Source organism: Ambystoma mexicanum, chromosome 1q (genome assembly GCF_040938575.1).
Source record: "Ambystoma mexicanum isolate Mex_15411 chromosome 1q, UKY_AmexF1_1, whole genome shotgun sequence".
NCBI lineage: Eukaryota > Metazoa > Chordata > Amphibia > Caudata > Ambystomatidae > Ambystoma > Ambystoma mexicanum.
The window spans coordinates 230,274,387-230,287,024 of NC_090922.1; the positions used below are offsets into that span (position 1 = coordinate 230,274,387).

The following is a 12,638-nucleotide window of genomic DNA, read 5'->3' on the forward strand; positions in this document are numbered from 1 at the left end:
GATTAAAAGGCTAAAATCTTTTCCATGCAAATACATAGCCCCCAAATACCATATTTTCTTTGTTTTCTCTCTCTCTCCTCCCTGTCTCCTTCCCTCGCTCCCTCCCACCCTCCCGCACTCTCTCTTCCCCCCAGCCCCTCTCCCTCTCCCTACCATTAATTTTAGGTTTTCATGCACTGCAGCACATTGTGGCAATGGTATTTCACAATGGGACTGTTTGAAAGTTACAGAAATCAAAAAAGAAATCAACCAACTAAAAGCAGCCAAACCCGGAGTACTCTGCTCAGCCCCATTTAAAGATTAAGGCCCAGAAGCAAGTAAAGCTGTAGTTCAGAGCGATATTTGCAAATAGCACCTTAAAGCAGTTTACGCTGGAGTGCACAACAAGGGGGAAAGTGATAATACTGAGTTTGGTAGAATGGGATAAAAAAAAACAAAAGAAGCGTGCCACTTGTAAAAGTACAAGTCAAGAAATTGAAGGGGACGGGGCTGTTCATTCAGTCAAGAGGACTCACAAGTAAAAGGCTCCTGAGGCATTAGTGTTGAATTTGGCGCAAAATGCATTGTGTTGTCGTGTAATATGAATGAACATACAATTTCAATCTTCAATAAAGAAAGATCTATTAAAAAATCAACACTTGCAAATTAAGAAAGTTTCTGTCCAGTCATGTTCCAAAAATAGTGAATGCTTTACGAATGTGCGTGTCATCCTTTAGAGCAGGGGCCGATTTAAATTTCCCATTATCATTCCAATATTAGTACATGTGTTGCAGAAGCAAGCGCAAAGGGAGAGTCAATCAAACCATTGATTAGGACCTCTGGTCAAAGGTTTGCCATACCAAATGTCCTTATTTCAGAGGGCAGAAAGTCCAAACACCATTTAGATATCGGGTGGTATGAAATGAAGAGGCAAACAACAACGAATAAGCATTCTTTGCTGCTGTATTGATCTGGCCCTAAAGGGTTTTAGTTTAATGCCAATTATATTTAAAGATATAAAGATTAATGGTCCAGGGTGCTTGCAAAATGAAAACCCCCTCCCCATCACAATGGCTGGGTCATACAAGCCTGAGAGCATCACAATAGACCCAATAGACATGAGAAAAACTCGGTACCTCTGAGTGTATGTGGGCCCATGGCTGTATCAAGGACAAGGCAAAAACAGGAGGTGGCTTAAGGAGTCAGCACCAGAGGCTGTCCGATTGAGCCCTGTAAGCAACAGATGTTGGACCATCCTATAAAGGATTCTGAGGCTGATTTCAATTTTAACTTTGCTGCTGATTTAAGGATTGCTCAACCTTCGACCCACGTCTAGTTTGCTTGGATAAGCCCTGGAAATCTTTTACAGCTTGTACTGGTGGGAGATGATGTGACTTTATCAACTGCAACGGGATATGAGGCATGTGTGCCACAAAAAGCAGGTCTAGGATTTTTTTATAAGAAAGCCGCTTTAAGAAGGGAACTTTGGGCAACCCCACTGAGAGCAAAAGTATTACACAAAAGGTAAGGGGGTCAGTGGGTCAACTGATACAATAAACTAACTCACAGTCAAATGTGCTAAGTCCAAATACTACCTGTTTCTACATTTTCCAGGCTTTTTGTCTCATTTCTTAACAGATCCATTCCTATGTACCTCTGTGCTTTCAACAGAGTTTTCATTGTAAGGGAGGGACATACAGTATACCTTAAACATTCCTGGGCAGGGAAGACTCTATGTAAAAGCAAGAGTAGCAGACAGCTTAAAAGAATCATCAGCAGGACCCTCTAGACCTTCCCCAAAAAACATAACATTATTTCTCTGCATGCATGTGCGTTGAACAGCGCAAGTAGTTTGGTTAATGTCAGTGGATAAATGTCACTTTCCCACAGCGCAGAACAAAATCACTTGTACAGGCCCCTTCTGCAAAAGCATTACCACTGTAGAAAGCAGTGAAGGTGAGGCAGTGTGCAGTCACCTCCGACACTTCCCTCCTCTGATCGGCCACGATCGGCCAAGGACCTCTCTATGAGAGCTGAGGGTGGAATTTTCTGGACCTCTGTAACTTAGGGAGACATGGCAAAAGGGATCCTCAATCAACAGCTCAGCCTTTGCTTTGTGGCCTGTCCGTATATATCTGTTCTCCAAATTACCTGCCGCTGCCCAGGTGTCAGCTGGTGAGATGGAATGACCTCCCAGGTAGGATCCTGGCAGATGATTTGCATAGGCAAACCCCCTCGCTCTCTTTCTTACCCCTGCTTACTCCACAGTAGCAAGTATCTGGGCAAAATATAGTGGTCGAGGTAGGGTAGCAGTAACTAGCAACTCTGAGAAAGTAAATCTGGGGAGCTTGGCGACTTGTGGGGAACAACTGCAGAGCTCATCTCCCAGAACTTTGTGGCACGGGGAGAAGGTCTGTGGGATTTCAGTAACTTGGAGACATGCGACCTGGTCGGGAGTGCTTCAGGTCTCCTTCCTTGCATGTTCCAAGCAACTCAACAAAGCATCAACAGGCTGCCATGCCAGCCACAGAGCCCCTTTCCACATGATTAAAAGCCTAAAATCTTTTCCATGCAAACACATAGCCACCGAAAACCATATTTTCTTTGTTTTCTCTCTCTCTGTCTCTCTCTCCTCCCTCCCTCCCCCATAACCCCCCCCTCCCTACCATTCATTTTAAGTTTTCCTGCACTGCAGCACATTGTGACAATGGTATTTCACAATGGGACTGTTTGAAAGTTACAGAAATAAAAAAAGAATTAACCAACTAAAAGCAGCCAAATCCGGAGTACACTGCTAAGCCACAATTAAAGATTAAGGCCTAGAAGCAAGTAAAGCTGTAGTTCAGAGCGATGTTTGCAAATAGCTCCTTAAAGCAGTTGACGCTGGAGTGCACAACAAGAGGAAAAGTGATAATACTGAGTTTGGTAGAATGGGATAAAAAACAAAAGCAGCGTGCCACTTCTAAAAGTACAAGTCAAGAAATTGAAGGAGATGGGGCTGTTCATTCAGTCAATAGGACTCACAAGTAAAAGTCTCCCGAGGCATTAGTGTTGAATTTGGCCCAAAATGTATTGTGTTGTCGTGTATTATGTATGAAAATACAATTTCAATCTTCATTAAAAAAAGATGTATTAAAAAATAAATACTTGCAGATTAAGAAAGTTTCTGTCCTGTCGTGTGCCAAAAATAGTGAATGCTTTACGAATGTGCGTGTCATCCTTTGAAGCAGGGGCCAATTCTATTTTCCCATTTTCATTCCAATATTAGTACATGTTTTGCTGAGGTACATAGGAATGGATCTGTTAAGAAATGAAACCAAAAGCCTGGAAAAATGTTGAAACAGGTAGGATTTGGACTTACAATAAACGGACTCACAGTCAGATGTGCTATCCCTTGACCCACTGACCCGCTTACCTTTTGTGTAATCCTTTTGCTCTCAGCAGTGTTGTCCAAAGTTCCCTACTTAAAGAGACTTTCTTATAAAAAAAGATCCTAGACATGTTTTTTATGGCCCACATGCCTCATATCCCGTTGCTCTTGATAAACTCACATCATCTCCCACCAATACAAGCTGTAAAAGATGTCAAGGGCATAGCCAAGGAAATTAGACGTGGGCCGAAGGTTGAGCAATCCTTAAATCAGCAGCAAAAATAACATTGAAATCAGCTTCAGAATCTCTTAAAGGATGGGCCAACACTGGTTGCTTGCAGGGCGCAATCGGGCTGACGCCTTAAGGCAAGCGCAAAGGGAGAGCCAACCAAACCATTGATTAGGACCTCTGGACTTTCTGCTCTTTAACATAAGGACATTTGATATGGCAAACGTTTGACCAAACACCATTTAGATGTCGGATGGTATGGAATTAAGCGGCAAACAGCAATACATCAGCATTCTTTGCTGCTTTATTGATCTGGTCCTAAAGGGTTTGGTTTAATGCCAATTATATTTAAAGATAAAAAGATTCATGCTCAACGGTGCTTGCAAATCGACACCCCTCTCCCCATCACGATGGCTGGGTGATGCAAGAGTGAGAGCATCACAGCAGACCCAGAGACATGAGAAACACTCTGTACCTCTGAGTGCATGTGGGCCCATGGCTGGATCAAGGACAAGGCAAGAATAGGAGATGGCTTAAGGTGTCAGGACCCAGGCTGCCCCATTGCGCACTGCCAGCAACAGATGTTGGACCATCCTTTAAGAGATTCTGAGGCTTATTTCAATGTTAACTTTGCTGCTGATTAAAGGATTGCTCAACCTTCGACCCGCGTCTAGTTTGCTTGGCTAAGCCCTGAAAATCTTTTACAGCTTGTATTGGTGGGAGATGATGTGAGTTTATCAAGAGCAACGGGATATGAGGCATGTGTGCCACAAAATGCAGGTCTATGATCTTTTATTTGAAAGCCACTTTGGAAAACCCTACTGAGAACAAAAGGATTACACAAAAGGAAAGGGGGTCAGGGGGGCAAGGGATAGCACATCTGAATGTGAGTCAGTTAATTGTAAGTCCAAATCCTACGCGTTTCGACATTTTTCCAGGCTTTTTGTTTCAGTTCTTAACAGATCCATTCCTATGTACCTCTGTGCTTTCAACAGAGTTTTCATTGTAATGGAGGGACATGCAGTATGCCTTAAACATGCCTGGGCAGGGAAGACTATGTAAAAGCAAGAGTAGCAGACAGCTTAATAAATCATCAGCAGGACCCTCTAGACCTTCCCCAAAAAACATAACATGATTTCTATGCATGTATGTGCGTTGAACAGCGCAAGTAATTTGGTTAATGTCAGTGGATAAATGTCACTTTCCCACAGCGCAGACAAAATCACTTGTACAGGCCCCTTCTGCAAAAGCATTACCGCTGTAGAAAGCAGTGAAAAGGTGAGGCAGTGTGCAGTCCCCCCACCCCCGACCCTGATCGGCCACGATCGGCCAAGGACCTCTCTATAAGAGCTGAGGGTGGAATTTTTCTGGACCTCAGTAACTTAGGGAGACATGGCTAAAGGGATCCTCAATCAACGGCCCAGCTTTTGCTCTGTGGCCTGTCCGAATATGTCTGTTCTCCAAATTACCTGCCGCTGCCCAGGTGTCAGATGGTGAGATGGAATGACCTCCCAGGAAGCATACTGGCAGATGATTTGCATAGGCACACCCCCTCTCCCTCTCTCTTAGCCCTGCTTACTCCACAGTAGCAAGTATCTGGGGAAAATATAGTGGTCGAGGTGGGGTAGCAGTAACTAGCAACTCTGAGAAAGTAAATCTGGGACACTTGGCGACCTGTGGGGAACAACTGCAGAGCTCAGTGCCCAGAAGTTTGTGGCACAGGGAGGAGGTCTGTTGGATTTCAGTAACTTGGAGACATGCAACCTGGTCGGGAGTGCTTCAGGTCTCCTTCCTTGCATGTTCCAAGCAACTCAACAAAGCATCAACAGGCTGAGATACCAACCACAGAGCCCCTTTCCACTTGATTAAAAGGCTAAAATCTTTTCCATGCAAATACATAGCCCCCAAATACCATATTTTCTTTGTTTTCTCTCTCTCTCCTCCCTGTCTCCTTCCCTCGCTCCCTCCCACCCTCCCGCACTCTCTCTTCCCCCCAGCCCCTCTCCCTCTCCCTACCATTAATTTTAGGTTTTCATGCACTGCAGCACATTGTGGCAATGGTATTTCACAATGGGACTGTTTGAAAGTTACAGAAATCAAAAAAGAAATCAACCAACTAAAAGCAGCCAAACCCGGAGTACTCTGCTCAGCCCCATTTAAAGATTAAGGCCCAGAAGCAAGTAAAGCTGTAGTTCAGAGCGATATTTGCAAATAGCACCTTAAAGCAGTTTACGCTGGAGTGCACAACAAGGGGGAAAGTGATAATACTGAGTTTGGTAGAATGGGATAAAAAAAAACAAAAGAAGCGTGCCACTTGTAAAAGTACAAGTCAAGAAATTGAAGGGGACGGGGCTGTTCATTCAGTCAAGAGGACTCACAAGTAAAAGGCTCCTGAGGCATTAGTGTTGAATTTGGCGCAAAATGCATTGTGTTGTCGTGTAATATGAATGAACATACAATTTCAATCTTCAATAAAGAAAGATCTATTAAAAAATCAACACTTGCAAATTAAGAAAGTTTCTGTCCAGTCATGTTCCAAAAATAGTGAATGCTTTACGAATGTGCGTGTCATCCTTTAGAGCAGGGGCCGATTTAAATTTCCCATTATCATTCCAATATTAGTACATGTGTTGCAGAAGCAAGCGCAAAGGGAGAGTCAATCAAACCATTGATTAGGACCTCTGGTCAAAGGTTTGCCATACCAAATGTCCTTATTTCAGAGGGCAGAAAGTCCAAACACCATTTAGATATCGGGTGGTATGAAATGAAGAGGCAAACAACAACGAATAAGCATTCTTTGCTGCTGTATTGATCTGGCCCTAAAGGGTTTTAGTTTAATGCCAATTATATTTAAAGATATAAAGATTAATGGTCCAGGGTGCTTGCAAAATGAAAACCCCCTCCCCATCACAATGGCTGGGTCATACAAGCCTGAGAGCATCACAATAGACCCAATAGACATGAGAAAAACTCGGTACCTCTGAGTGTATGTGGGCCCATGGCTGTATCAAGGACAAGGCAAAAACAGGAGGTGGCTTAAGGAGTCAGCACCAGAGGCTGTCCGATTGAGCCCTGTAAGCAACAGATGTTGGACCATCCTATAAAGGATTCTGAGGCTGATTTCAATTTTAACTTTGCTGCTGATTTAAGGATTGCTCAACCTTCGACCCACGTCTAGTTTGCTTGGATAAGCCCTGGAAATCTTTTACAGCTTGTACTGGTGGGAGATGATGTGACTTTATCAACTGCAACGGGATATGAGGCATGTGTGCCACAAAAAGCAGGTCTAGGATTTTTTTATAAGAAAGCCGCTTTAAGAAGGGAACTTTGGGCAACCCCACTGAGAGCAAAAGTATTACACAAAAGGTAAGGGGGTCAGTGGGTCAACTGATACAATAAACTAACTCACAGTCAAATGTGCTAAGTCCAAATACTACCTGTTTCTACATTTTCCAGGCTTTTTGTCTCATTTCTTAACAGATCCATTCCTATGTACCTCTGTGCTTTCAACAGAGTTTTCATTGTAAGGGAGGGACATACAGTATACCTTAAACATTCCTGGGCAGGGAAGACTCTATGTAAAAGCAAGAGTAGCAGACAGCTTAAAAGAATCATCAGCAGGACCCTCTAGACCTTCCCCAAAAAACATAACATTATTTCTCTGCATGCATGTGCGTTGAACAGCGCAAGTAGTTTGGTTAATGTCAGTGGATAAATGTCACTTTCCCACAGCGCAGAACAAAATCACTTGTACAGGCCCCTTCTGCAAAAGCATTACCACTGTAGAAAGCAGTGAAGGTGAGGCAGTGTGCAGTCACCTCCGACACTTCCCTCCTCTGATCGGCCACGATCGGCCAAGGACCTCTCTATGAGAGCTGAGGGTGGAATTTTCTGGACCTCTGTAACTTAGGGAGACATGGCAAAAGGGATCCTCAATCAACAGCTCAGCCTTTGCTTTGTGGCCTGTCCGTATATATCTGTTCTCCAAATTACCTGCCGCTGCCCAGGTGTCAGCTGGTGAGATGGAATGACCTCCCAGGTAGGATCCTGGCAGATGATTTGCATAGGCAAACCCCCTCGCTCTCTTTCTTACCCCTGCTTACTCCACAGTAGCAAGTATCTGGGCAAAATATAGTGGTCGAGGTAGGGTAGCAGAAACTAGCAACTCTGAGAAAGTAAATCTGGGGAGCTTGGCGACTTGTGGGGAACAACTGCAGAGCTCATCTCCCAGAACTTTGTGGCACGGGGAGAAGGTCTGTGGGATTTCAGTAACTTGGAGACATGCGACCTGGTCGGGAGTGCTTCAGGTCTCCTTCCTTGCATGTTCCAAGCAACTCAACAAAGCATCAACAGGCTGCCATGCCAGCCACAGAGCCCCTTTCCACATGATTAAAAGCCTAAAATCTTTTCCATGCAAACACATAGCCACCGAAAACCATATTTTCTTTGTTTTCTCTCTCTCTGTCTCTCTCTCCTCCCTCCCTCCCTCCCTCCTTCCCATCCCCCATAACCCCCCCTCCCTCTTCCTCTCCCTACCATTCATTTTAAGTTTTCCTGCACTGCAGCACATTGTGACAATGGTATTTCACAATCGGACTGTTTGAAAGTTACAGAAATAAAAAAAGAATTAACCAACTAAAAGCAGCCAAATCCGGAGTACACTGCTAAGCCACAATTAAAGATTAAGGCCTAGAAGCAAGTAAAGCTGTAGTTCAGAGCGATGTTTGCAAATAGCTCCTTAAAGCAGTTGACGCTGGAGTGCACAACAAGAGGAAAAGTGATAATACTCAGTTTGGTAGAATGGGATAAAAAACAAAAGCAGCGTGCCACTTCTAAAAGTACAAGTCAAGAAATTGAAGGAGATGGGGCTGTTCATTCAGTCAATAGGACTCACAAGTAAAAGTCTCCCGAGGCATTAGTGTTGAATTTGGCCCAAAATGTATTGTGTTGTCGTGTATTATGTATGAAAATACAATTTCAATCTTCATTAAAAAAAGATGTATTAAAAAATAAATACTTGCAGATTAAGAAAGTTTCTGTCCTGTCGTGTGCCAAAAATAGTGAATGCTTTACGAATGTGCGTGTCCTCCTTTGAAGCAGGGGCCAATTCTATTTTCCCATTTTCATTCCAATATTAGTACATGTTTTGCTGAGGTACATAGGAATGGATCTGTTAAGAAATGAAACAAAAAGCCTGGAAAAATGTTGAAACAGGTAGGATTTGGACTTACAATAAACGGACTCACAGTCAGATGTGCTATCCCTTGACCCACTGACCCGCTTACCTTTTGTGTAATCCTTTTGCTCTCAGCAGTGTTGTCCAAAGTTCCCTACTTAAAGAGACTTTCTTATAAAAAAAGATCCTAGACATGTTTTTTATGGCCCACATGCCTCATATCCCGTTGCTCTTGATAAACTCACATCATCTCCCACCAATACAAGCTGTAAAAGATGTCAAGGGCATAGCCAAGGAAATTAGACGTGGGCCGAAGGTTGAGCAATCCTTAAATCAGCAGCAAAAATAACATTGAAATCAGCTTCAGAATCTCTTAAAGGATGGGCCAACACTGGTTGCTTGCAGGGCGCAATCGGGCTGACGCCTTAAGGCAAGCGCAAAGGGAGAGCCAACCAAACCATTGATTAGGACCTCTGGACTTTCTGCTCTTTAACATAAGGACATTTGATATGGCAAACGTTTGACCAAACACCATTTAGATGTCGGATGGTATGGAATTAAGCGGCAAACAGCAATACATCAGCATTCTTTGCTGCTTTATTGATCTGGTCCTAAAGGGTTTGGTTTAATGCCAATTATATTTAAAGATAAAAAGATTCATGCTCAACGGTGCTTGCAAATCGACACCCCTCTCCCCATCACGATGGCTGGGTGATGCAAGAGTGAGAGCATCACAGCAGACCCAGAGACATGAGAAACACTCTGTACCTCTGAGTGCATGTGGGCCCATGGCTGGATCAAGGACAAGGCAAGAATAGGAGATGGCTTAAGGTGTCAGCACCCAGGCTGCCCCATTGCGCACTGCCAGCAACAGATGTTGGACCATCCTTTAAGAGATTCTGAGGCTTATTTCAATGTTAACTTTGCTGCTGATTAAAGGATTGCTCAACCTTCGACCCGCGTCTAGTTTGCTTGGCTAAGCCCTGAAAATCTTTTACAGCTTGTATTGGTGGGAGATGATGTGAGTTTATCAAGAGCAACGGGATATGAGGCATGTGTGCCACAAAATGCAGGTCTATGATCTTTTATTTGAAAGCCACTTTGGAAAACCCTACTGAGAACAAAAGGATTACACAAAAGGAAAGGGGGTCAGGGGGGCAAGGGATAGCACATCTGAATGTGAGTCATTTAATTGTAAGTCCAAATCCTACGCGTTTCGACATTTTTCCAGGCTTTTTGTTTCAGTTCTTAACAGATCCACTCCTATGTACCTCTGTGCTTTCAACAGAGTTTTCATTGTAATGGAGGGACATACAGTATGCCTTAAACATGCCTGGGCAGGGAAGACTATGTAAAAGCAAGAGTAGCAGACAGCTTAATAAATCATCAGCAGGACCCTCTAGACCTTCCCCAAAAAACATAACATGATTTCTATGCATGTATGTGCGTTGAACAGCACAAGTAATTTGGTTAATGTCAGTGGATAAATGTCACTTTCCCACAGCGCAGACAAAATCACTTGTACAGGCCCCTTCTGCAAAAGCATTACCGCTGTAGAAAGCAGTGAAAAGGTGAGGCAGTGTGCAGTCCCCCCACCCCCGACCCTGATCGGCCACGATCGGCCAAGGACCTCTCTATAAGAGCTGAGGGTGGAATTTTTCTGGACCTCAGTAACTTAGGGAGACATGGCTAAAGGGATCCTCAATCAACGGCCCAGCTTTTGCTCTGTGGCCTGTCCGAATATGTCTGTTCTCCAAATTACCTGCCGCTGCCCAGGTGTCAGATGGTGAGATGGAATGACCTCCCAGGAAGCATACTGGCAGATGATTTGCATAGGCACACCCCCTCTCCCTCTCTCTTAGCCCTGCTTACTCCACAGTAGCAAGTATCTGGGGAAAATATAGTGGTCGAGGTGGGGTAGCAGTAACTAGCAACTCTGAGAAAGTAAATCTGGGACACTTGGCGACCTGTGGGGAACAACTGCAGAGCTCAGTGCCCAGAAGTTTGTGGCACAGGGAGGAGGTCTGTTGGATTTCAGTAACTTGGAGACATGCAACCTGGTCGGGAGTGCTTCAGGTCTGCTTCCTTGCATGTTCCAAGCAACTCAACAAAGCATCAACAGGCTGAGATACCAACCACAGAGCCCCTTTCCACTTGATTAAAAGGCTAAAATCTTTTCCATGCAAATACATAGCCCCCAAATACCATATTTTCTTTGTTTTCTCTCTCTCTCCTCCCTGTCTCCTTCCCTCGCTCCCTCCCACCCTCCCGCACTCTCTCTTCCCCCCAGCCCCTCTCCCTCTCCCTACCATTAATTTTAGGTTTTCATGCACTGCAGCACATTGTGGCAATGGTATTTCACAATGGGACTGTTTGAAAGTTACAGAAATCAAAAAAGAAATCAACCAACTAAAAGCAGCCAAACCCGGAGTACTCTGCTCAGCCCCATTTAAAGATTAAGGCCCAGAAGCAAGTAAAGCTGTAGTTCAGAGCGATATTTGCAAATAGCACCTTAAAGCAGTTTACGCTGGAGTGCACAACAAGGGGGAAAGTGATAATACTGAGTTTGGTAGAATGGGATAAAAAAAAACAAAAGAAGCGTGCCACTTGTAAAAGTACAAGTCAAGAAATTGAAGGGGACGGGGCTGTTCATTCAGTCAAGAGGACTCACAAGTAAAAGGCTCCTGAGGCATTAGTGTTGAATTTGGCGCAAAATGCATTGTGTTGTCGTGTAATATGAATGAACATACAATTTCAATCTTCAATAAAGAAAGATCTATTAAAAAATCAACACTTGCAAATTAAGAAAGTTTCTGTCCAGTCATGTTCCAAAAATAGTGAATGCTTTACGAATGTGCGTGTCATCCTTTAGAGCAGGGGCCGATTTAAATTTCCCATTATCATTCCAATATTAGTACATGTGTTGCAGAAGCAAGCGCAAAGGGAGAGTCAATCAAACCATTGATTAGGACCTCTGGTCAAAGGTTTGCCATACCAAATGTCCTTATTTCAGAGGGCAGAAAGTCCAAACACCATTTAGATATCGGGTGGTATGAAATGAAGAGGCAAACAACAACGAATAAGCATTCTTTGCTGCTGTATTGATCTGGCCCTAGAGGGTTTTAGTTTAATGCCAATTATATTTAAAGATATAAAGATTAATGGTCCAGGGTGCTTGCAAAATGAAAACCCCCTCCCCATCACAATGGCTGGGTCATACAAGCCTGAGAGCATCACAATAGACCCAATAGACATGAGAAAAACTCGGTACCTCTGAGTGTATGTGGGCCCATGGCTGTATCAAGGACAAGGCAAAAACAGGAGGTGGCTTAAGGAGTCAGCACCAGAGGCTGTCCGATTGAGCCCTGTAAGCAACAGATGTTGGACCATCCTATAAAGGATTCTGAGGCTGATTTCAATTTTAACTTTGCTGCTGATTTAAGGATTGCTCAACCTTCGACCCACGTCTAGTTTGCTTGGATAAGCCCTGGAAATCTTTTACAGCTTGTACTGGTGGGAGATGATGTGACTTTATCAACTGCAACGGGATATGAGGCATGTGTGCCACAAAAAGCAGGTCTAGGATTTTTTTATAAGAAAGCCGCTTTAAGAAGGGAACTTTGGGCAACCCCACTGAGAGCAAAAGTATTACACAAAAGGTAAGGGGGTCAGTGGGTCAACTGATACAATAAACTAACTCACAGTCAAATGTGCTAAGTCCAAATACTACCTGTTTCTACATTTTCCAGGCTTTTTGTCTCATTTCTTAACAGATCCATTCCTATGTACCTCTGTGCTTTCAACAGAGTTTTCATTGTAATGGAGGGACATGCAGTATGCCTTAAACATGCCTGGGCAGGGAAGACTATGTAAAAGCAAGAGTA

The 12,638-nt window shown here is 43.8% G+C and overlaps 3 non-coding genes across 3 annotated transcripts; all 3 read right to left on the minus strand.

Moving 5' to 3' along the window:
* Positions 1-674: 674 nt before the first annotated feature.
* On the minus strand, positions 675-781 carry LOC138565336 (U6 spliceosomal RNA). Its single transcript, XR_011301225.1, has one exon. It is a non-coding gene; the product is annotated as a U6 spliceosomal RNA (small nuclear RNA).
* A 5,334-nt stretch (positions 782-6,115) lies between these two features.
* LOC138565337 (U6 spliceosomal RNA) lies at positions 6,116-6,222 on the minus strand. The gene has a single exon (XR_011301226.1). It is a non-coding gene; the product is annotated as a U6 spliceosomal RNA (small nuclear RNA).
* Positions 6,223-11,584: 5,362 nt separating this feature from the next.
* Positions 11,585-11,691, minus strand: LOC138565338 (U6 spliceosomal RNA). Its single transcript, XR_011301227.1, has one exon. It is a non-coding gene; the product is annotated as a U6 spliceosomal RNA (small nuclear RNA).
* Between the last annotated feature and the right edge of the window lie 947 nt (positions 11,692-12,638).